Raw genomic sequence first — 24,850 nt, forward strand, 5'->3', positions numbered from 1 at the left:
ATACGCCATGTTATGTGCTTTGACCCTTAGAATAATTAACATTAAAATTTTTTACGTTACAAAATATTAAGAAAAATTTACTAAATTAAATTTGTGACATTTTTCGCCAATTTTGTCAAACTTATTATAAAACTTTAAATTCATCCTACGATCGATGAATTGAGAAAATGCATCAAACTGCGGAGTAAATCCAAAGAAAATAGAACACGTATCAAACTGCTATACGTACTTCGAGTATTAGGATAAAGAAAATTCAGTCGTGAGTAGAAAATATATTATCTTGCCACTTATTGTTAGACGTACGTATATGAATCCCGATGGAACGAACAAGCCGAGTGCTCGCCGCTCCTTAGATCCCGAGATCGAACACAATAAAAACGATCTTCCCAGCAAATAATGGGAAAAGTTGCGTAGCAACTCCAGATAAAGACGTAGTCGCTGAATATAAAAGATAACCCCGAATACCGGTAGCAACGAGAAAAGAACCACAACGTAAAACCAGAAGTGAGAGTGAAACGCGGGAGAAAGAGAGAAGAAGATAGATGCTCGAGAGCGAGGGGAAAGGGGGGAGGAGAACTCGAGATGCAGTTATATACATCTATCTCTGAATATTGGAATAACTCGAATGCCGCTTTTCCGACGTTTGTACCTCAGCGCCTCTATATACACAAAGATATTCGGACGATTGCCAGGAACACGACATTCTTTACGGTTGCGAGGTCCTTTTTCCTCCGCAGAAAGGTGTTACGGGCAAACGCGAACGGTGCGGTGGTGCGACGACGGTTAAAAGCGACGATAAGGAATTCCTCACCTTTTGTCGAGTATCAAGCCGGCGCGAATCGATGTCTCCAGCTTCGTTCGGGAACCGAGATTCCGCACGATCCGCGGCTACCCCATCTTTTTTCTACCGCCTCGCGCTCTTTGTCTTTATCCGATGGCATGAAAAGCGGCTGTAATCTCAATTCAAAGAACGAGCGCGCGAAGGACGGGATATGTTCGATCGATCTCTCGACGAATTCATCGTCCTCCGCAGCCGGCGGCTGGGATTGGTGGGAAAATTGTGCCGTGCGCGCGGCGAGAATGAGAGAATCGAATTCCGTCGGGCGTTTACATTTCAACGTCTATTTCTGAACATTCCGTTCAGAAAGCTGTGCGCGACGGGACGAAGTACGGCTAAATCACGAAATCGTAAAAGGTCGATAAAAACTTCGATAATTGTTGGTATAAACAACAAAAAAGTCACCTCGCGCGGAGCACGAAAAATAATCTCGAAGCGAGACGTGATGAGAAGAGGGCGACTTTCGTAAATACTTTTTCAGTATTTTTTTTATATTTTCAATATATTATTCTATCGTGTAATGTTATAAGTATTAAATTTGTATGTACAATATTTATATATAAAATCAAATATGTATAATAAAAGAAAGTATAAAATTATTTTCGTAAACGTAAATCACAATATACCTATATATCCACATATACATATCCATAACCATGCTCTTCTTCATATTCATATTTATATATGTACCCACATACGCGCAGTTATATTCACTAACGCGTTAAAAATGCAATTTTGTACGTACCGCTATATAATGAAATTGTTATAACAGTATTAGCATGTTTTAGTCATACAACAAAATTTTTTCTAATTTCTCTGCTACTACAGGTATAATGCACAATGGCCTCTTTCAAGGCATCTTAATATTATGCATTACGTAAATTACATATTCATACATTAAAAAAACCGCAATTATAAGTAACCATAGCATTAATATCCTCGTTCATCAAATTATTAACATAAAAATGACCACGAGAATAAATAAAAATTCATAGCAAAAATAAATGGCGAAACAATAACACGAATACATGTTTATTACAAATGTCTACGCGACTTTTATTTTTTTATCGAAAGCACTTCATTCCGTATCTCCGTTTTATTCATGGAATAAAGTTCTTATTGAATACGTTATGCCGTTTTGATGTCGGATTTATGTAGTTCCCCTCTAAAGTTCTTTTTCATTATCTGAGTTGCTAGATACAATTTTTAACTCGTTAAAGCTTATTGTTCCAGAATTTCGATACCAGGTTTTGATACATAAATTTGATACATAATGTTAAGAGAGAGTGCTACACATCATAATAGTTTAAATAGTACAAATAGTAATGCATATTCCTCGATAATTAATAACATTTAAAACGATACATTTTAACTTTTGTTCGTATTATTAAAACTTTTAATACAAATGCAGCTTTACAGGAGTTAACAACCATCGCTCACTGCTACTAGCTTTGTTTTAATTTCAACCAGTGTAATATTTAAAATAATAATTATTCACTTTTATAAACTTTCGGAACATCTGTCGAGATTACGCTAATGTAAAACTGAATTTGAATCGCGTCTATATCGGATTATATTAAAACTATGACGATCATATTTTTAATTTTTGCAAAAGAAACGATGAGAAAAGTGCTTTACTACATTATAAAGTTTAAATTTCTTACACGATAATTTTTTTATCCGTGCCAAATGCTAATTGTCCACGATAATCGCCCAAGATAATTGTCATAATCTTATATAAATCGCGTCATGATTTATTCCATAACTTGCTAAAAAGGAAGATATATGAAACTGAAAAATGTCATCGAAGATAAGTTACTGTCACTACTGCTACGTTATTCTTTGAACGCGATTTATGCCCATGATTTGTCCGCAAAATTCCATATCCAAGCTATCGACAGCTTCCTCTTAGGATATTCCGTATTCTTACGTCAGGCACTACTTCCGGTTTCGGCATGATCCCGACGACAATTCGCGTTAGATTCGATTCGTTCCTCCGCGTAAGTCCGCGGTTGACCTCACTTTCCGTCAAAAGTCTCGAACGTAATATGTGAATTCGACGCGATTATTCATAGTCGGAGACAGATAATCGATATTACGTCAGGGTAGACGGGTGGCGATCGGTGCGAAGTCTCGCCGACGACGTCGCGTCGCGTCGGGATTCCAACGTCGGAACATTACGAAAATCGATAATCGTCGAACAGGTGCGGCTAGACGGGAGGCGTCGTCGTGCCGACGTTTGAATTATTCCCACCAGCGGGGGATGATCGACGTTTGACGCGGTTTGAAGAGCGGCCATTGTTTCGGACATGCATGCGGTCCTTGATTAAGTCTATCGCGCGTCTCGCAACGCACACGGCGAAATAATTGCACGCGTCGTAGCGATTCGGAGACGTTGAATCGATATCGACTGACCGATCATTCTCGCATTAAAACGTAATCCTCTTCTAAAAAGAGCATGCCGTAGGTATTGTTGTCACTTTTCCGCGATGCCGATTGGTTCTCTTGCTGCGCTTACTTCATTTGCAGCTGTCATTGTATATTTTGACAGTTATGTGTATCAAGGGTTAATAGTGTAATAGTAATAGCATAATGTTAAAGCTAAATAGCGCGCGCAAAGCGCGCGTCTGTAGTGTCTAGTGCCTGGATAAAAAACGCGATAAAACCGTCAATGCACTCGTAAAATTCACGCCGAATCACCGCGAGTTGGGATTCCGAATTCACGTTTGGAAGTTTTTTTATTATACTTACACCTCGCCGCGCGATACAAACGTACGCAAAGAAATGAGGCAACATAACTTAAAACAAAGTGGAATCTCTTTGTCCTGTATCTATGACGCTTGGTACATCACGCGCTATTGTTAGCAGAGCTGTAATTCATTCCCGCAGAAGGAGCAATTAAATATTGTCGGATGGTACGCTGCCATATTTCAGTTCGGCTTGACAAACGTTTTCCGGCAAGCATAAGGCAAGTGGAGAAACCGGAGTTTCTTGCATTTGTCAAGATTGCGAACGTTCGTCTTTGTTTGACGTTCATTCGTCTTGTTGTTTGCCGTGCCGTCTCGTCGTCACGTCGGCTGGAAACACCGACGAAATTATATTTTATCAAGCCTGCACAAACACCTTGCAGCAAAGCGGCGCGCGGGTCGCAACGAAACCTATCCCAAATGAAAGTTATGATGATTTCTTATAACAGAATGTGTGTGTACCGGCAAGAATTCGTAGCTGCATGTAGTTGAAATATAATTGAAGAATACAATCAATCTGCTCACACATCGCGACTTGACTATTTCTCTTTATAAGTTCTATTATCTTTTGTACTAACATTAGCATCAATGTTGTGATACTATGACATATTTCTCTAAGACCATAATAATATATCCAATAAATATATATATAAGACCATAATAATATATATAATAATATATCTAATAATATTCTATAATATTCTAATATATCTAATAATATCTAATAATATTCAATAAAATATGTCCAATAATATGTCCAATACTTCGAAAAACTAAGTTTATTATTAAAAGTTTATGATGTACCACCATTACTTAATCAATATATTTCAAGATTTGTGTGATATGTACAAATAATAATAATTTCTACAATCAATTATATCTGTATTTTCTTTTATAACTTTTTATAAATTAATCAACATTGCACTGCGTACGGGAATATCTTATTTCTGCACGGCCTCGAGTAAGAAATCTCTCGCGCGTGCGGAATCGGCCATCCGTCGCACAGATGACGCGCGCGCAATAGGCCACTGTCCACGCACTTTGTAATATAAAATAGAGTGTGTAACACGTGTGGGTTGAAAATTGGACACTCGTGCGGGTGATCGCACTCGCCTTCGGCTCGTACGTCTACTCCGCACTCGTGTCCAATTCTCAACTTCCCGCACTTGTTACACAAATAACTATTCTATTAAAGATAAAATTGTAATTTAACAAAAAAAAAACAATACCGAATACATTTTCCAATTTTTCATAGAATGGAGATACCTCATAATAAATTTTTTCAAAGCAATAGAAATGCCGAAATATAAATCAGGTGTCGTTTTACTCTGCTAATACCAGTTTTTAATCATTATTTCGTGTTGTTTTTACGTCACCTCACTTTCGCGTGGGACATAATTAGCAAGTTTAATAGTTCAAATTGTGCGAGAACGCACGTCGCGTATTATTTTGCCACCGGAAAGTAGAGATAATCTCGCAGCATCTCCGATATACTGTGATTATATATTGGACGCTCTAAGTATAGCGAAAATAGTTCCCAAGAGCAAAATGAGCGAACGTCTCGAGATTCTTCCTTCGAAGCTCGCATGAAACGTTGACCGTAAGTACAGCATGGTATTATGCAAATGCATTTAATACCATTAGTCCAAAAATCAAAGGAAACTATCTTCTCACAATTGATAAGCGATAATTACGATGCACAGTTACTTCGATCTTCTATAAATGCTTAAACCCTTTCTCCAATTAATTTCACTTTTCGTATAATTATTTTATTTACTAGTCGGAGACGCTCATTCGAAAGTTTCTACATAATTTCGTTTGCATTTAATCGCTTCAATGTCAGTTTAATACGTATTTGATAAACAGATTTTTTCATCTTTCTCCCTTCCTCCCTCTCTCTCCTCTCTCTCTCTTTCTCTCTCTTTCTCCCTCTCTCCACCCTTTTTTTCTCTCTCTCTCTCTCTCTCTCTCTCTCTCTCTCTCTCTCTCTTTCTCTAGCTGTCGTCTTTCAAGATTTGCACGGTATATATAGCAAAGTAGTACAACTTCACTGTGTAATTATAATTAGACGTGATATGCCAACAGGTTACAATGAGTTGTATTACTCCATTATTCAAAGAGAAGCCCTTCCGCGTGATATGAATGTGACATTTCTAGATATATTCTCAATTGCACAATCAACGCCTCGCGCATCGACGGAAATTATCGTGGAAGCGGTAATTACAAGTTTCTGCTTTGATAGGATGCATTGTGTATACGCATACACACTCGCTGTATGTTGTCACTATAATTATTACTAAACAATGCTGTTCTCGCTATTGCCGGTGCGACGGACTGTGGCAACAATGCCGCGTCAAAGCCATGTCAAAATATTAGCTGGTGGTTGCGTTTGAGTGCAATGATCACCTATGCAGCAGAAACAAGGTTCCCCGTTGCAAATTGTGACAGTAACTTGCGTTAGAGCGTCAGCGGGAAACGTAGGAAAATTAATCGGCGAATCATACGTGGGGCTATCGCAAAAGAACGGGGGGACGGGGGATAGTACAAAATTTCGATAAATCATAGGCGACGATGCGGGATAAAGAGCGGAATAAAATCGACTTGTCAATATAGCACAGGGAAATCAATGTTAAATCGAGTAAAACGAATCGACGATCGGTCCTGTCCCACAATATCACGATGGACAAAATAATTCAGTAAATTGGTTAATCGATTAATCCGTTCAGCAAGTTAACCGGTTAACCGCACAACGTCGGATATATCGAGCGCTGCGTGGCATATGGCTAATTGTAAGCTAAGCTATTGGCAAAATTTCGGCTTTAAATATCTGCGCACGTGTATCGGCGCACCGTGTGCATATGTTACACGTTAATATACGTGGAAAACGACGGTGTTATTATCGTTAACCGACGTGCCTGCACGGTTGTAATCCGTCAGTGCGTTGCAGCTGACGCGTGGATATGACGAATTCCCCGTGCGCGAGCTCTGGACAATCTGCCCGAATCCAGTAACAGCAAAATTTCGGCATCCGATCCAAACGGCGTACAATTAAAAAGATAATGCGCAATAAATTTTACTACTATCTATTGCTTATTATAACGCGACACTCGGTCGTTTTTATCATTATTCATGTGTCTTTATTTTCGCATTAATGTATAATAGTTTGCCTAATTATAATTAGAACAATTTATTATTAAAGAAAGTAGGATAATTTATTTACGTATATTCTACTGTAGTATGAATTGATTTATTTAATGTTGTTTTTTTAAATTATACTTCCTTCAATATAATAACGAATGATTAATGCGTTCGGATCAAAAAATCTCAAAAATCTAAATTTATTGAAACGAAATACATCTCTATAAATCCGGTATTCCGGCTCTGCCTCCTACGTACATCAGTGGAAATAGTTCGAACAGGATTACGCGTGTCATAACCACGAACAAGCATCGAATTGGTGGTGTTATAATTATCGTTAAACAAGCCGCTTCATGTGGTTGTAAACCGTACGCGGGCGTCGCGCAGCTGTCGCAGCGAGCCGACGATTCCGCACCTGCGGGCAAAGCTTGCGCGTCAAAGCCCCGGTGAAGTATTACCTTGTGCATTCGAGTGCAATGATTACCGATGCAGCGGAGCGAGACGGCCTCGCTTTGGAAAATTTTGACGGAGTGCTGCCGCGAATGCCAGTAAAAGCCCCGGAAAAATGGATAGTGATGGAGAGACCGTTATCGGTAGGTATATAAATTCAGTTTGCCTCACGAACTGAATTTCATCATATTAAAGTTTCGTACGCGCGACCAGTATGACGAGTATCACGTAAATATTTTTGACAAAAAAAGAACCCGGAGCTCGTAGCTGCCGTTCCATATCAGCGTTCCATATTTGTCCGGCAAACGATCCTAATTTGTCTTTTTTTACCAGCAATTTGTGACAGTAAAGCGATATTATACATTATTGACTAATAAATCGATATTAGAACTTATACATTTGTGCGGCAAAAACAGAAGCACGAATATTTGCAGTAAAAAGTCTTCAAATTGGCTTGTCTTCATTCTTCGCGTCAAGTACCCATATCAAATCTTCCATACAAAATAAAAAGATCAGTTATTCTTATGATGAAGACTCATACAGTATAAAAAATATAAAAGTATAAATAAAAGTATAAAAAGGATAAATTAAAGTAGACGTTCTCCAAGTATTTTCATCCAAAAAAAAATAAGGTTGTCAAAATGAATATTTCTCAGCCGTACATATAGCGTGTATAAATTAGAGTGTGTCTTGAAAGGTACAACAAATGGTTTCGAGCGAAAACCGCTCAGCAATTATTAGTGAGAAATGCTGATTACCCTATTGAGCGAGAAGCTTCAGTACGGTTAGAATAAGCTTGGAATATCTATTATCTCCTTGGAAAATTCCTTTACTAGACAAGTTACGGCAATTTTGCAAAGAATGTACGCGCTTAGGTATTGATCGTTAAATTCACTCTGAAAGTATTCGTGCAGCCAATGACAAATTTTCCCTCTATAATCAGGGAAAATTATAATTTCACGAGCATTCTTATTGGTCGTGTGTCACATAATGCATATATATGAATTCTTTAAAATTAACCGCGAACAAAACTGGAACGTGGTGCACGTAACGCGATATCGGAACGCATAAATGCACTCCGTCGGGGTCACAGAGAAACACGTCCCGCGTTCGTTAAATTTCAGTCGGTATAAAATTTGTTAACGTTAATTGATCAATAATCGAAACGTTAATTCACGTGATCTCGGTTTATCGGTTGCGCAAGGATAACGGATCGATATCGTATTACTTCGCTAATTATAAACAAGTTGCTTATGTAGATTTGCACCGTGAGGTGATTGGCACGTTATCGAACAATTTCATCTCCTTCGACGTACGGTTCGACGACGTGAGATGCATGGCAGGTGCAGTGTGGTACGAGGGACGATTAGCGTGGCGCGAAAGACGTTGACGATGTCGCGAGAAGAGCAGAGGGTGCACCCCGGGAGTATCGGTCGCGTTAAGTAGCGTTTAATTGAACGACCCATTCGAGTTTGTTACTTAGTACACGGTAGCGGTTATAGCGCCGTAGAGCAGCCTTGGGCTGACTATTAGTAAGAGTTTAATTATAATTAAACGAGAAGCAACGTAATATATCGGCAAGTTTATCGGCCTACGGTGTAAACATTCGCGGGTAATCGCGATAAAAAATACCAATGCCGTCTTGTTACAAGCGACAAGATATGCAGGCGCTTTTTAAGAGATACCCTGAAATGATCCACCAAGTCGTTCGTAAAAAAATCCGCGCTAGTGGCGCGGTCTCTTTGTAGAAATTCTAAAAGAGACAAGACGTATATATATGTTGCATATATGTCTCGCTTAGAGACATCATTTTGTTTATTGTGAGCGATAACTCGCGTTTAATTTGCATTTTTGCAATGCTATCGCTTACTACCACTGTCATATAACTAATTAAGTCGTCAAGCTAGTAACATCTCTGCACCAGATTCGCATCATTTCGTTTCGAATTAGGACTAATAAGTGTATCCGAGTATATTAATACGTAGAAGAATTAAATATACATGTAATGATAAATTAACTTGTTTTGTCTTTGTTTCTCTGTGTGATACAAATTGTACAATATATTAATGAAAAATGTAGCTCTTTATGCTTTGCGTGCAAATATCATTTTGTAACATTCACAGGTTGTGAGAAAAATGTTAAAAGTTTGAAAAATGCCAATAATGATCCTATAATTGTTACAGTCTGAAAAATATTTCGCAACTTCATGTTTCGTCAACGAAACAGAATCCAGATAGATTAAGAATAACTCTTCTCGTCAATAACTCTTCTTTTGTAAATCTGTAGCTAAATTACATCAAATAAAAGACTGAAATCCAATATAAAGAAATATAAACAGCTTTCGTAGTTTGCCAGTGATAAATAAATATATTTCAGTTTCTCGACTTAACTGGTCAAGTTTCGTACATCAAATTTCGCACGACGTTTCGGCCCTTAGGTTTGGGCCCTTATCAAGTGACTGTAATAACGTAACGCAATCTCAGGAAGTAACAAATTACACAAAAATACAAGACTTAAATAAATTAATCATAACCTAAATCACCTATAAGACTCGTCGTAAAACATCACAAGACATCCGTAATATGAAGTTGTTCCAGAAAAATCATAAAGCTAAAAATAGTGCATGTTAGTAGTGATAAAAAGTAAAATGCAAAAATAAAAGTTAAAACTCGTTACATAACTTGTGTGTTCAATAATAAAATGTACCGTAGTCAGTTGCATAATGATAAAAGTAAAATGATAAAATGCACAAAAAATTAAAAATAAATAATAAATAATAAATTAATAAACTTCTTACATGTTTTGTGTGTGTCGAGTGATAAGATATATACAAGTCAACTACAGCCGAACGTGACATGTTCGCAAGGAAGCGATCGACCGACTTATATATAAAGAAATATTAAAGAGTTTCGTGAAACAAACAGTTCTATTTCGACATCTCTAAAAATTGAATCTCTGCCCTGCAATTTGCTATTGTCGCGCGAATTGCGCGAGTCGCGCGAGTCGCGCGACGCCGATTACTAAAAAAATGAACTTTTTTTTCAAGATATCTACCGTACCTCGCTAACGAACAGTGTTCAGGCACTTCGGAAAAAGCTTTTAGAAAATCACAATCTGGGGTGAGTATGAGAGAACGTATGTTGTACAGTCCCGGGAGGAGAAAGAAACAAAGAGAGACGAACCGGGCGACCGGAGTCGCGAGGAATAATAAAAAAACGGAGAACAAAATGTATGAGAGAGTCGAGGGAGAGTCGTGGCGCCGCGGACGGCAGAGACGGGCGCGGCGGGGCACGAAGCAGTTCAGCCGTGTAAATCATGATTTTTCTGGCCGCACTGTCACTCGCAGAACTCGTCGATATATCCCGATCGATGTCGAACAAGGCCACTTGCACGAATCGACCATGCTTCACGTGACAATTAGAGCTACATCGAACGCGATTAATTCATCCCATCTCCTTACCGCGAATTATTCTTACCTCTTACGTTTTTACTTCGCACATTAGGTTTCTTCCGCAAGGAAAATCACAGGATTACGTAGCCGTCAAGAACAAAATAACCCGCCTACGTATCTGTATTGCGCGAGAGGAAAAATACGGAGGAAAAAAGCGACAGATTACGAGAAAGGTTGAGCCACTTCGCTTAAGCTGGTATTAAGCACATAAATAACGCAATAAAGGGAGACGCAGGAGAAAAATAAACTGAGAGAAAGGGTGAAAGACGGGAAAAGGACGCACTACTCACCCTTTATAGTTAATGTACCGTAACTGTACAACGCGCGCCACCACATGGTAATGGATTAATTTTAAAAAAGAGATTCTACCGTTGTTTATATATATATATATATATATATATATATATATATATTATATAAGTCATGCGAGAGAGAATGATTTTTATTTCACAATAGCAAGACGTGCTCGGCAATTTGCGAATTAAATTAGTTCGTTAAGAATCTTCAAGAATAAGTAATGTTTTTTACATATTTATTAGAACTCCAATATTCGATCAACAGATAAAATAACTTAGCTAGGTATGTATTTCTTCTTTACAGATTTAACATCAATGGTAAAAAAAGTAAAGTTCATGTTTCTTCATTCTTATTTATAATTAATAAAAAATCGACAATAATTAGCAAAGAAACGGCTCACACGCGTCAGTTGAAAAACTTTAAAGATAAAGTTGAAAGTTGAAGCTATTCATATACATTATATTTTTAACAGGCAAAGCAAATATGATTTTCAGAATATAGAACACGAATATAATGTAATGTAATGTAATGTAAATAAAGCTAAAAATCCAATTTCGATTTTTCGACTTTTCAATTTCTCTTGTACCCATTTATTTTCCACAGATACTGATCTATTATTTCAAGTGAAAGAGACAAGCGTTTTCGTTAAACCAATAATCATTAATTCCCGAAACAATTGACATGTGATTTACGAGATTATTAACTGCATACAAAAAACGTGTGTGTGTGTGTGTGTGTGTGTGTGTAATCTATCTCTTCAGATGAACAAACGAATACAAATAGCATTCTTTGCGCTCGATGTAATTTATCGCGTAATAGAGCTTCCTTAGCCTGGAAAAGTTCGTTAGCGACTGAAATATCGGCAGCATCCGCGTGTTGTATTATTCACTTGCGTCGCAATCCGGCCGTTGCCCCGAGCCATTACTGTAAACCTCTCGTATTCGGCCGTTTAGCTCGAGCAACCGCGAATCGATATTTGGTTTGATAGCCGACCTAGTCTTTAAAAAAAAAATTGGATGATTCAATGAATCTACTCAGATGACGCCGTGAAAATATACCAAATAACGTGTCGTATGTATATATCGGGCGTTCTCAACGAACACGCAACCATGGCACTATAGCGAATTAGAAAATAAATTACTGTCTGAATGTATAAAACGTCTACCTATGGCTTTTCGGATTAATCGATCCGCCAAAGTACCGTAGACATTTAAGCATTTATAATGCAAATTAGAATGCTAGAGAAATCAACCGAATTAATATACCATTATAATTAAATAATGCAAAAAGCTACACGCTGCATATATACGCGTATGCAAATCGATGCATTAATTTATTTACTACTTCGTTCAACCGCAAACGGCATCGGCTCTTCGAACGGGAAATACGGGCCGCTTGTAATTGAAGCTCGCACACGCTTGCTTAATTTACTATAATTACAACGGCGATAATTATTCACGATAATAATCGATTTCAATAATCGATCAAGAAAAAGTTTATGAAAATTACATTCCATTTTCCTTGTCGATCTAATACACGTGGAATTTTCTCATCAGCGTAAATTTACTTCGTCGACCCGCGACCCGGCCCTACCATCTCGGTTGCTTAACCATATAACTCTCGCGCGTGCGAGCAACCGCGTGTAAGCTCTACATCTGGGCAGCTTTGTTAAGAAAAATAGCATATTGTGAGATATGAATTTATGGTAAGAGAGAAATAATTTTGCGAGCATCGTAAGAAAAATACGTAAAAAATATTACGCTGCAGAGAAAAGATTTATAATTGATGTTGTAATAAATTATGATTAGCAGCTTCTTGGCAATTCAATGTTTAATTTTTTGGACGGTTTGAACAATTATTAATATAGTTTTTTGAACTCTTAACCCTTAAACACATATGTTGAGTATGCCATACCCGGTCGGTTCTTTAATCACGTGCCATTTCGAAACGGATGACGGTAGCGGTCCGGTATGGGCGTGTAAAAAAACTTTGAGGTTTCATCTTGAACGTCGAATTTGAAACAGCGTCAGACTCGCCGTAGAAGTCGAGCAAAAAGGTAAGAAAATTTGTTTCGGGTATGCTATACCCACGTTATGTGTTAGTGGAATTTTTTGAGATATTTTATTTTATTTATTTACCGCAATGTATCAGATAATTTGAGGTTATAATCTTACAATACGGATTATTTCAGGTTGTTATTTCATTTATACGATGTCCAAATGTTTGAAATGCGAATTGCCAATGTGCAAAATACACACGGCAAAAATATGTACTCACTGCTCGGTATAATAGATTTCATTTTTTTATAAAAATAAATTACTTTCAAAGAATTATATTGTAATTTTAAATTATTTTTAACCTATTTTTCTGTAAAATTATTAAATATATATATACGGTTCTCATGTCCGCCATTTTGTTGTTGTAAAGTTTTTAAAGCCAAATTTAACTTTTAAATTATGTTCATAAATCGCAAAAACTAGACATAAAGTCTTAAAATTTTTTATAAATTAGTTCCAGAATTACAAGAATTTTTTTCACGTGATTGATGGTACTGACTGGACAGTATGTGTTTAAGGGTTAATAATATACCGTATTGCAAATTTGTCATACAGATTCAAATGTATAATTGGCGCGCAATACAATTCTACACTCAATTGTATTTGCGACTCTCATTGTTAATAAAAGGGAACAAATGACAAATTAAATGTCACCATTATACGGGCTTGAAAGCTGTCAATTATAATGGACGTAATAGGGAACAGAAAGTAAAAAGACGAGCGGTGGAAATGTTCCATCGCTATATTCAATGAATAAAGCGAGTATTCAATCTATCATTGAAAAGCTTTAAAATTCGAGTGCAACAAAGATGTCGATTCTCTTTCACGTTGCTGGTTCGAGGACGGGATTCGGCTTAATTTAACGACATGGTCGTACTTCCTGAAACATCTTACGTGACCATTGTAACTCTCTAAAGAATAAGACGTACAAACAGTAGTTTGAACGAACTAGCTATTTATCTGCTCTACCGTGAGAAAGAAGCGCAACATTTTGAAGAGAAACCCCGGCGCAAATTCTGGTTTTTCGCGCTATCATTCATGCCGCTGAATCGTGAACGCGCAGCGTTATCCGTGCAGAATCTTTATTTGCCTCGCGATGCGATTTATGCACAAAACGATAGCAAAGACCGGGGGTCGAATAGAACGCTGTTGCTGATCGAATGTAGCCGCAGAAATTTATTATAACTGTGCATCGTTTATCGGACGATACGCGTGACACGTCGTGTCCAAGGTAATCAATCATGATGTTACTTCGATTGCCACCGGGAAGGGAATGAACAATTTTCACGATATAACAATAATGGCTATATTCAATTTATGGATATATATGAAGTAATGTTGGCGTATCTCCCTTTTCTTCCAAACCTATCTCTCGTTTAATTATATCGCGATTTATTTGCGCGACATTTCTTTTTCTTGCTCTTCGAGTCGCGTCGTCCAAAACTCTTTTTAAAATATTATGTCAAAATAGCAGCAAAATAGCGGAAGAATTTATCTTCAATATATCTAAAACGAGCTTTCTATTTCTCGGTATATCCAGCTGCAAGAGAGAAGCGGCATCTCAGCGAAACATGTTCGCGCTATCATTTATAGCGCCAGCGCGTGTATGCTGTACCGGTATCAGTTCGCGTAAAATATTTGCGCATCTCTGGGTTCTACGTAAAAAAAAGAAATAAATAAAAAAAGGGACAAAGGAAGAAAAGAGGGACGCAAAACGGAGAAAGAACTGCAAAGGCACGGCAGAAAATGTCTGGCCTAGGAATGGGCTATGCGAGCATGCTCCACTTTCCACGCTGATACGGCATGTCCGCCGTGTAAAATAAAACGCGTCCACGCACACTTTGCCACGACCGAAATTCTCAAACGGTCCATGATACCTTTTTTTTTACTCCCATTTCGCTTCCGGACCAAATTGGCCAGCTAGCACCGTTTATATCGCGTTTAATATTGGCCCGCGCGGTGACGTTAAAACGCGATAAAGCTTCAAGCATATGGTGGATATTGTAATTTTTCCTTGCATGCCGCGTAATACAATGGCTGCACGAAGAGATTAGGCAGAAAGAGAAAGGCGGAAAAAAACGTATAGCAGTCCATGGTGACTGATAATCTCACTCTACCTGGCTCCGGGCGAACACTCTTTTAGGGTTTTTTTTTTTACGTTCTATTCGTACGAGCGTGCACGTATATATACGCTTTGTGCTTTGCTACGATATCCGTTAAAATCTTCTCACGTGCCAAATCATGGAACAGAGTGCAGCGTGATACGAAACTTCGACAAGTTTCGGTCTAACCGACTAATTTCTACGGATCGGAATCCCGGGCAAAAGTTTCGGCTGTACGGTGCTTTTAAAGCTATGATTGTCAGTTTAGCTTACCTAGTTTACTGACTTCGTCTACCCTTCCTGTCCGCCGTCAAACGAGTATATATATATACCTACCGCGCGCGCTAACTAGTTTCAAACATAAACAATAAGAGATCGTTGGCACGAATTCTCTTCTAAATTGCGGTGCGTCCGAATCGTTATCACCGCAGGAATCTATTTTATCCAATCGCTACTGATTTCCCTCGAAACTTTTGCATGGCAGTAAAAGTAATAAATATAAAATAATTTGTATTGAATGAACGAAAGCAAAACTGTATTTACAAATTCAAATGGAATAAAAAAGTCTTGCATTACTTTTACGAGACACATATCTACATTAAAGTAGGTATAATATATTAAAAGTTGCAAACAGAAGATAATTTTATTTAATTATTTTAATAACTTTCTTTAAAATTATTTACGTAATTTGAACATTTCATTCGAAGAAATAATTTAATAAGAAAAAGTTCTACATTTTAGAAATGTGTCAAATTAATATTTATATTAAAATAAATAAAATTATGCTATTACTCTCCTTGTAGTGTTTTCACTTTGAAATTCATTATACGCATACGTGCTGATGTATTACGTTGTAAGATGAACAATATTTCAGACTTACCGAAAAAGGTCGTGTTCAATCTTTAGTAATAACCACTGTATAAGAACGATGACGCGACACTTCACGTTCGCTGGATAACAATAAACGTACCGGCTTGTTCCCGAAGTGAAGCGTGCACGGCGCAAAATAGAGAAAGCGGAAGAGAAAAGCGCTTATCCCAGGAGCGATCCCGGTCGCACGTGACAAGGACACTCTCGTCGGTCGCGTTGCGGTCACAATTTCCAAACTCGCGCGACTACCGCCCCCCTCCCCCCGCGCGAGTCCCTTATTTAGGAGGAAGTGCTGTCCCTTCCCACGGGGGCATCAATTTCTCGAGCACGCGCGATGTACCGCAACGTTTACGCGGAAATTCCGCGCACAGCGCTCCACCAACTAACTTGTCCCCAGGAGCCTGTAAGACGTATCTCAATCCTTGCGACGCGGCCGTCCGTTGCCCCTCGTCTCTTAACTCATTTTTCCAATATCTGCTTCATTACGAAGTGCCAATAATGATATAGGCGGCTGCATCGGTATCGATTATTTTATTGCTGTTGATTAAACGCGCAGCATCTTCCGAGCGATATTAGCTCGTTATTCACCACCGGCTAATACACACCATGTCATACCCAGATTTCTCTGCATTACCAATTAAATGCTTGCTCGCAAATAGTTCTTTGTTTTTTAAGTATGTTGAACGAATAATCTTTCGATATAAATATGTATAATCGCGTATATAACACAATTTTTATTGTGTTTATTGAATTAATAATATTAGAAAATACTTAGATATATTTTCTATTATTATTTAGATTTTTGAATTGTTTAAATTTCGTTTAGATTTTTATCTCTTGTACCAATACGATATTTTTTAATATTATGTTGCACAAAAATAATGCTTGAAAAAAATGCTCGCAAATATATATAAAGAAGGTTTAGATTTAATGCATATTATTAGGTAAGTGCAAGCTGTATAAAATTATCTTGATTTCTATGGATAGGACGTGATAAATGTAAATTAATACATTACATGTTATATTATTGTATAGTTACTTAATGAACTATATTTTCTTATATGTAGCTGTTTTCTTATAAAATTAATTGCAATAAGTATTGTGTAAACAACAACTTATTTTCACGTTCTATTATTATAATATACAAAGTCATATCTTTTAAACAAGACTTTCTTAATTTTGCATTCTCTCTACATGGAACACAAGTAATTCTTCCTCGCTTTACTTATTTTATAATTTAAACATTTTGCTTTATTAAAATACATAAATAATTTTCCATGAGAGAAAGAGAGAATTTTCTCGAGATTGCGAGCACGAATGGACAAATAACCGAGCTGTTTCATTTGCGTAACTTTATTAAATATGATCTTGGCGGAAGGTAGAGCTACGTGAATGCCGGAGACGAACTTCGTTGCCAAACTTGTTCTTACATCGACACTGGTCAATTTTCTCTCTGGGAAAGGATTTCTCTTTTGCACGACGCCCCGTGTCTGTTACTTTCGACCAACGACGAAGATATTGGCGCGGTTTCTAGCTGGCTATACACAACGGAATTCACCTTGGAGTTACACGCCACATGGCCTCCGGCGCTATTGCAGAGGAATACTTAAAAGGGGTGGCTAAAGTATGCGCGTCCTTGGTTGGGGGGGGGGGGTTAAACACACGAGCTGTTGCGACGACGTCGGGCCTGTCGTCCGTGTCGTCTCGCATACGGATTTTCAATAACGCCCGCCTGGATCCTCCGTTGGTATTAGAAAGAAAAGCACGCGAGCGAAACGCGCCCTTCCAGAGGAGGAAACGCGTTAGTACGATCGAGCGTTCACACGCGCCGATTCTATTTCAGTCGCCGGAATTTTCCCGTCCTCTATGATGTCGTTTGATATTAAAAATCGCGAGATAAATAACTCAGCGTTTTATATTGAAGAAAAACCATAGTTTTTATTTAAGAACTAACATGGCGCGTTTTGGATTACGAAATCTCTGGTCTAAACTCGTGCGAAAGTTGCGCCTTAAGTTTATGTATCGGCACGTTAACTTACAATTAGCCAATCCCAAAAGTTAAATTGACAATAATAAAGTCAGTTCTTAAGCCGTTGGTAGCATATCGTGCTAGACGTAAAAGAAAGGATATTTTATATACTATCTATCGAACATATATATAATATCCTTAAAAGTTCGAAATCAACTCTATTATGTGTGATAAACTAAATTCACTTACGTATATTATACATGCTAATTTATTTAATGTTATTCAGAAAAAGATGTTTTCTTTCCGCGTAATTTTTGAACATTTAAATATTAATGAAAGTAATAGAATAATTAAAATGTTTGGTCATGCATATATGTATAGCTGTTCTGTCAGTACGAAATATAATGTCAATGTTGTTTTTAAGAAATCTATTTCTTGATCGTAATATTAATACCCGATATAATCCAGCTGTATTCTGCGAATGAGGTAAGTAAAAACATTTTCTTGCAAAAGGGTCTTTCCAATTTTCGTCACCTTACGTGCGAATGGCTGACCTTTATCCTTGATTACTGTATTAAGCACTCGACTACTTTTCCTAGGTCGTTATACACCACCCTCACAATGGGAGCCCAACCTAACGAGATCTGGCAAGGCGCGTAAGGAACTTAATGTAAGGACAAAGTAGTACAAAAAACAAACGGAATTCTTATCGACTTCGCAATTTGCTACTCGTGTACGCGAAAGTTTTTTCACCAAGTTTGATAGTTTTTCTGATATTCAAACAAGAACATATAAAACAATACTCTAAAAACTCTTTGCTTGAATTATTTGAAACGAAAAAGATCAAAATATGTAGATTTTATTCAAATTAAAATCTAATAAAAGAGACATTGCTATAATACGATAATTAGATGATTATGACATTCATTTTAATTCAATTGTTGGTATAAATAATCAAGCGTTGAAAAATTTTCCAAACTAGTTGAAATAACATTTCGACAGATATTGCCACAGTCGACAGTATCTTCGGGAAATTTTTCTATTTCGGTCAAGTGCTACACATTATACTTCAAAACACTTTTACGCGTATCTTCCTTCTTCCTCGTAACAATGGCGCAACGAGACAGTAGATTCCACTTGATCGGCAACCCCATTCGTGCGACGATGCATTCGCGCCGATACGAATGGCTGCGTGCAGCAAGTAAATGGAAATTTTAAGTGCACCCGCCGTCGAAATGTACACAGGTTGCTGTCGGCTTTCGTGTGGGCCAGTTGTAAATGCCATGCAGCCGTCTACTCTACTATGGCGCACGCTAATGGCGACAACCGCGACAAAAGTCTTTCCCTCTGCCTGATGCGCTGCGAAAGCAAATGCTGCCGCGGATTCGCAATGCAGTAGCGCGCGCAATTCAGGATCTCGCAAAATGGCAAAAAAGAAATTCCCTGCCGGCTGCATCGGCCTAATAAAAACGTCGCGCGAAAATGCCGCTATACGCTCGGCGGTCGTACTATGCAAATGGGTCGTCGGGGGCCATGCCGCGCGCCGGGGCAACGGGGTATCGTCACGAGAAATTTTCGCGATATTGGTATTCACTCTGAGTTTAACATTGAAAATATGAAATTGTTTCGTGGATGGCTGGCGGATGGCTGTGCGCGCTTACGATGAAATTTCAAAGCGAAGAATGTACGCGAGCGCGGGTGTAATTACCGACGAATTAAGCATGGCTACGCTACGCAGCGAATAAATTCACATTGGGAGCGGAAAACGCGGGAAAGGAATTCATAACTTCGCATTCCATATACTTCTGTGATGTCGGAATGCTATTAATTTCCCATAAATACGATGGATTTGTATTTGATGTCGTTCTTACAAAGAGCGACGTTATATTAGTCAAAATATTCGCCGTCTATGTAGCCATGTGCAATAATATGTGAAATTTTGTTCGGCGTCGTCCAAGCATGAATAAAATGTAAAACGAACAACTACGTATAAACTCTTTATTAATCACGGTTACGCGTTTTATAATTAATTAATTCATAACAACGCCTTAGTTAGTCATTACTCTCGTTTATATGTCAAAGAATAAATCTTTACATCACAACACACTGTATATGTTGTATTCGTTGTACTTCTTACATAAGAAATAAAATTTATAAAATTTAAGTTCAGCTCAAGACGGATCAAAAATATCTCAATGAAAGAAATCTGTATAGGAAATCTGTAAAGTTATTAACGTACAGACGTTGTAACTATACATATCGGTTTAAAATTAATAGAGAAAGAATCACACGATCACATTCCCGTGATCGCTTAAAGACGCGGAAGATGCAGTTTAACATCTTCTTATCTAGAATTTTTCAATATCGCGAGCCACTTGGCGCGAGAAGTACGGCTCACGATAGCGGAAAATGAATGCCTTGGCGCATAAGTGTATTCCCGTGTAGTAAAGACGGGGGTGTTAGTCATTCGGCCTCACGTGACTACGAACTTACATGTCGGTGGCGAGCGCACCGCGGCGCCCTATCTGGAATCTTTCAATTTCTCATACTTTCTACGTGCGAGAATCGAATCACGGTTGCCGATCGTTTTAGAATCGTGCGCTTATACGCAAGAGATTCGAAAACCAGGCTCGATAACGCTTTATATTTGTAGTCACGTGTGGAGGATATCCAGGAAAAAGACGTTGCAGAAATTTGAAAGAGCCCTCGAGCCCTCGAGGCGCAATATGTTGAGATAAGTATAAAGTATAATGCACAGCAATATTTATGACACAGCGGTAAGGCCATAATCGTACCGTGCTTTGAAACTCTATACATTTTTTTAAGGAGAATGCGTGCTTCTCTACTCTCATTATTTTGTAATCATCAGTTAAGTCGCGGAAAAACCGCAATTTTGCGAATTCCGCCGCGTACACTTTGCATACACGTGTATTAAGTCCGTCCCGGCATATAAAAGCGTAATTACTGCAATATTCAGTAAATACGCGTACAGTCCAAACAACGGAACTCTCGGTAAGCTGATCATCGATTTACTCGTATTACGTAAATTATAAAATTGCTTGTAGAAATTAATTAACATAGTACAACATATATAGCTAAGTTCTGCAAATGAAATTTAATAATGCAATATACGTCTATTGGGGGTAACTTCGGAGGTTCGTTTATTTTAATGATAATCAATTTCGTAATATCTCATAAAATTACGCCAAGTATATTTTAGAAATTAAATTCAATTACAAGCGAAATGAACGGTCTCTCTTTTAGATCTGAAACAAACTTTTTTTTTTTTTAGAATATAATGGAGGAAGACGGTTCCCTTTGTCGTCAAAGTGAACGTCGACTACTGCTAATTGCAGAATCACGTGCTTCGAGGTCGAGGGATGTATTCGCGATAAGGTCCTCGCATGACCTTAACGAGACCCCTAGACGAGCAAATCCGACGATCATGCGAGAAAGTACGCGCGTGCGATTAACATCAAAGCGGCAAATGTAATTTCGTTGGCTTCATAATTGTTTCACGTCTATTCTATAATGAATAAAAAAAAAGAATAATATTTCTTTACGCGAGGCACAATGATATATCTTTTACATCCCTAAGCGATCGTGTAAATGAAACCGCAACAACCTCGCTAAAAAGATCGCGGAGGACTTTTTTCCCCTCCCTCGTTTCTTCCTTCTCGCCTCGCCGGTTGATAGCCGGGTTTTAATTCTCTCTTCGCCTCCCGCGCTGGAGAGTATTAGTAATGACGGACATTAACCAATTAGCGCCAGCGCTGCCCCCCTCATCTTTCTACGCCGGCGGGTTACTCCTAAACGGCGGCCCGCAGAAAGACGTTCCAAAACGACCGACTATTTTCGGCGCCATATGCCCACGAGATATGCGGGTGTGTTGGACCCATTGCGGTTCGGCGAACCTTTAAAGCGCGCGGGCGGATATATTATTTCTCTGACGACTGCGCCTTTTTGCACTCGAGCGCGGTGTCCTTTGCGGACGCAATTAATCTCTACGCAGTTTAACTCTTCGCCATGCCTAGACGTCCCGAATATCGTATTTCGTTCCTCGGAATTCCGTATGCAGATGAATTGAAATTCTATCGTATATTAACATTAACGATCTGCTTCATTTACGAATTGATATTACCTAAATTACAATACATCAAGTTTCAGTTGCATTTTTTTTAACGTAAAATAATTTTTAAAAATGGAGTAAATTAATTCTATAATCATGTTAATCATATAATTCTGTAATAATGTTAAATAACTTTCGCATTAAGTTTATATCTGCATTAATATTAAAATAAAAATGAAATAAAAAGACGAAAATCTGATGGAAAATGTGATTCTCTATTCTTTAAAAATAATAATTCTACTAAAATGTTTTAAATAACAAAACATAAAAAAATACTATCTTAATCAATTTTAATTGTCACGAAATATCCACGAAATGTGATAACTTTTTAAAAATATATTTAAAAGTTTATATCTCCATATATATATAAAATAGATTTTCTTATGATATTTTCTTTCTTTATATTTTCTTTATATTTTCTCCTCTTTTCTTTTGTATCAAAGAAAATACTAAATAAAAGGAATGGCGAAGATAGCAAAGGATTAAAGATGAATATTTCAAACATGCTGTCCGTCCTGGAAATATACGAGACGATGAGACTGTTAACTAAATTACATGCAGATCAACTCCGAGAAATCTCATGATTGAAAGCATAAGTAATAGCCTCGGTAATAACTAAAAATGTATTTACTAGTTCAAAGCTCTGTGTGACGCTGAGACGCTTCTTTACCGATGGTTAAATATTCATGTAAATGTATTATATATATACCTGTACTGTGACTAGTATAATTGAATATTTATAGATGTACGAGATAAAAGGTTCAAAGTCTATATTTCTACGGCATATATTCTATGCCCTTTAAATCCACTGAAAAATTATGTGTGCCGGACAAATAAACCGGAGGATTCGGGAACCGTATTTTATATAATATGGCATGCGTTGTACAATAGGCATACAATGAGCCAGCTGCACAAAGTCCTGCGATTTTTGGTGTTGCAAACGGTCTAAAATGACTGCGAAAAATATTATAAAGAAAAAAATTGCATAATAAATATACGCGTAATGCTATTGTGAGATGAAAGCAGCTACTTTTATTTTGTATGACGAATATACAAAGCTTTTTCTAGCTTGCATTAACTTGATTCCGACCTTGTTTTCCCTTCATTCTAAATTAAAACAAACATTCTCATGCTACGCTACGCAGTATGCCGCCGCTCACGTAATACTTTTACCTTTTTCGCCAAAATCCAATTTGCAACAAAATAAAAGGAATCCAAAATGGACAATGTTAATCAAGATTTCAGAACGTTTTGAAAAATTAATTGCGAAAAAAAATTCTCTAGGGAATTTAATAATACGCCCACGCACTCAAGATTTAATTAAAATGGTCGCAATATTAAATTACAATTCGCGACACTCTGTCGCATTGTTATATCGCACCGTGCGTTTCGTAGCATCACTCTCTCTCTCTCTCTCTCTCTCTCTCTCTCTCTCTCTTGTAGAGGGGAGCGACTGGCCGATAATTTCTCGGCGCACTGCTTCAAAATGTTGTATAAGTAGCATGGTATATTACTCACCCCCAGCAAATGCGCGAAGTTACACCCCATCCGACGAGACATAGTTTGGAAGAACGGCCGCGCGCGCCGTCACACACACACTCTCACACACACGATAAGCCTGGGAGACGCGACGGAGGGGGGTGGACGAAGAGACCAGGTGGAGTTCGGAGCTAAAAGTTAGGCTAGGTCACGTCAACGGCAGATTACGTCGAAGACGATCTATCTCTCCCGCCGTGCGCACATCCGCTGAAAAGGATCCTCCTCGTACACGCAAGAGGACATCTGTACAGCGCGCGAATTACGGGGGCGTCCTGGCGTCCTGGCGTCTCGCGTCGCGTGGCGTAGCGTGTCGTTGGCTCGGAGCATCCAAACTCCGCCCTATAATATATATCCCTTTGAACGTCAGTCGATGTGCATTTGATCGCCGCTGATCGTCGACGCGTGGATGACGAATTCGGTACAATCGTCTTTTGAAAGAGAACGCGCCAGCGTTCGCGCCGCGCTCGATCTCGCGGAGTCAAGTGGACCTTTTTCGCGTTTCGTCGTCGTCGTCCTCCTCCTCCTCCTCGTCGTCGCGGCGTTCTTCCCAAATGGAAAACGATCCGCCTTTATCGAATTTTTCATTCGCTCGAGCGTGTCCCGTCGTGCGTTTATGCGGCAGTGGATATCGAGGACGGCTGCGAGCTTCGACGAACGACGGTTTCGTCGGGTTGCTCCATTTAAATGAGCGATGGTTTCGCGTGACAGCTCGGAGCGACGCGCGATTACGCGGATTGCGTTGTACAGTCAATCGTTCTGCGCGTTCTGACGAATAATTTATGATTGAGCAACGTATCTCGGCTCCGCTCGACTGCACGCTCTGATTTTCTCGCGACAATTTAAAATCACGGCGACTTGGAGATCGCGCAGTGACTCAAAATACTGTCCGTGGACTCACCGTCTCACGCTTCGTATCTGTCAATAACGCGTGTCCGAGGCACAACCGCTCGGGGAGACGTACAACGTGGTACGTCTCGCATGGCAAGCTGACGTATGCGCACACGCACACAACGGAGCCGCGAAATCGCGAGAGAGGGGTAGCACACCACCCTGTCCGATGCGCGGTTCGAGTACGACTGAGCGAGCCGACTCGAGCTCGGCGAGCCGAAAGCCACGAGCCGCGTCAACCAACCGGCGACGACGGACCAATCAGCGCTATCCTCCGCGCGAGCAGCCAGATACTCAATGATTGACCATATGCTCGAGTTAGCGTGCGTATCCTCATACGGAGCCTCGTGTATAAGCGAATCAAGAGTGAATTAC

At 38.7% G+C, this 24,850-nt stretch overlaps 1 protein-coding gene across 2 annotated transcripts in view; it reads right to left on the reverse strand.

Annotated features, from left to right (window-relative positions):
• Ddr (discoidin domain-containing receptor 2) overlaps positions 1-24,650 on the reverse strand; it is a 195,130-nt gene extending 170,480 nt beyond the window's left edge. For both annotated transcript variants that reach the window (XM_077404427.1, XM_077404426.1), the window contains exon 1: positions 23,567-24,650. The gene's annotated coding sequence lies outside the window, so the exon portion shown is untranslated. The remainder of the gene's footprint in view (positions 1-23,566) is intronic.
• Positions 24,651-24,850: the final 200 nt, after the last annotated feature.

This window comes from Temnothorax americanus, unplaced genomic scaffold (assembly GCF_048541705.1).
Source record: "Temnothorax americanus isolate GAGA-0224 unplaced genomic scaffold, ASM4854170v1 Scaffold19, whole genome shotgun sequence".
NCBI lineage: Eukaryota > Metazoa > Arthropoda > Insecta > Hymenoptera > Formicidae > Temnothorax > Temnothorax americanus.